Source organism: Equus quagga, chromosome 3 (genome assembly GCF_021613505.1).
Source record: "Equus quagga isolate Etosha38 chromosome 3, UCLA_HA_Equagga_1.0, whole genome shotgun sequence".
Taxonomy (NCBI): domain Eukaryota; kingdom Metazoa; phylum Chordata; class Mammalia; order Perissodactyla; family Equidae; genus Equus; species Equus quagga.
This window is the reverse complement of record NC_060269.1, coordinates 153,817,549-153,819,752: the sequence shown is the minus strand read 5'-3', so window position 1 is coordinate 153,819,752 and position 2,204 is coordinate 153,817,549.

Below are 2,204 nucleotides of genomic sequence, written 5' to 3'. Positions count from 1 at the left end.
CGAGGTAAGCGGCGGCGGGGCGGGGGCGGGCGGAGGGCCGCTGGGGGCCTCCCGCCGGAGACCGGGCGCGGGTAACGGGCGGGCGCGGGCCGGGCGGGCGGGCGGGGGCCGCGGGGGCTCGCGCCCGTGACAGGCTTCCCGCGGGAACGGCGAGCCCGGGCCGGGCGGCGCCGGGTGCCCGCATCTCCTGGGGGAGGCGCGCGGCGCTGCCCACCTGCGCGCCGCTGTCACGGGCCGGGGGTGGTGCCGCCTGGCCCCGCGCGGGGCTCGCCCTTGAGATCACTCGTGTGCGATTCCAGAATAATTGGGAGTCAGGTGACGAGCGGGGCTTCCCTCCGGAGTGCAGGGCGCTTTGAAGTGCTGTTTCACAGTGCCCACCTTCTGCGTGCCCTTGCGGGTGATCGGTGAAAGTGCCTCCCAGAAGTTTTCTGTTTTTCCCCAATGTAATCATCTGAAAGCTACCTGACAGTCTTCCGGAGGTGGCAGCCCTGGCCCTTCATCCCCTGCTTTTTAAAAGTTTTTAGGAGTAACTGGTGGTCTGCTTACTCAGGCATTTATTTAGTGTTTGAAGTTAAGGAATTTGAGAAATAATTCTTTTTCTGTTTTGTGTGTGAAGGCAGCTAGCACACACTGCATCTACCACTTATGGATTGCTGCCATTTTTATTCCGCTCTTGGTCACAACACTTGAGAAGACACAGCACTAGTACATGGGTATGCAATTGACATAATCCTTTCTGGTCATTCAGTTGGCTCCTGAAAGATAATGGATTTTTTCAGACGTTGCATTGTTAGAGCTGTTAAATTGTTTTAAAGACATTTGCAAAAAAAAAAAAAAAAAAGCCTCATCACGAGTATTTGTGTGGTAAATTATGAGACAGAAATTGTTTTATGCCAGATTCCAAATATTGTGTTGGAGCGGTATGTAGTGAGAACAGATAAGGAATTATTGCATATGGCATGGCTTTCTGATGCTTATACTCTTACATGAACATCCAGTAATGTGTATGTGCCTTAGTTTCAGTTTAAAGCATGTCGAGTGTTCTCTGCAGGATAGTAAGTCCAGTTGGAGCTTTCTTTCCATGATGGTGTTACATTTGTTTAGGATCCTGGGTCATAGCCCTGGACTTCACAGTCTCCAGAGGTTGCCCTTTTCCAATACTCTGGAGAGCAAAACAGGTGCAATTCTTGGGATCAAGGAAGAGACTTGTGCGTTTGGATCTTTGGGCTGTAAATTAAGGGCAGTGTTTGCTGCTGCTGGGGAGGGGGGAGTGGGAGGTCTGCTTATGCAAATTCTTTACAAAAACCTTGATAATATTTGCTGTAGCTGGATGTAATATGTACTCATTTTTTAGTGAGTCAAAAACAAGTTGGTGGTACAACAAAAATCCTTACACTAGCCTTTTATTCCATTATTTCAGGTTATGATAATTCCCATTTACTTTGCTATATTTAGCTAAAACAATCTTCGTTTTCTTATTATTCTAATCACACAATTCAAACTCAGATAACCATATGCCTAATATTGTTTTTGACAGGACTGGCTTATTCTGTTAAACTTATGAGTCAAGATTTTTGACCATGACCCACTGTGATATCAAGAACTGTACTGCCTGCTCATACATGCGCAGACACACACACCACAAGTTTTATAAAATGACATTCTGATACTTTCTGGCTTTTTCTGTTCTGTTCAATTTCATTAATAAAATGTTGGTTATACTACACAATTACTTTACTGTGTAGTATTGAGTTGTGACCTATACCTTGAAAAACATTCTCTTTTACTATATTTTGAAGTTTTAAAGCTATGTCTTTAATTTTTAAATTTCTTTATAAGTGTTTTAATAATAGTGCATTGAAGATTCTCTTTATGGTAACAGAGCTAAAAATGTTCTTCACACCGATCACAAAAATTCTTACTGTAGTTTTGAAGGCTCTGAATTGTTTCCCCCTCAGATGTCAGCTCTTTGGGGCACCTTGTCTTGCATAGAACAGGCACCCAGAACAGTGTTTGTCAACAAGTAACAGCAAGTGGGTATTGGCCCTGCATGTCCCAGAGAGGCTTATGATTCCTGGGGGCGCATCGTCTCCATTCCATATAGGGTCACCAGGGCAGAAGATGTCTGAGACAGAAGTCAGCGTAGAAGGACTGTCTTGATTCTCTGCAGGGGTCTTAGCCCCACTGCCCTGGGCACGGTGCTG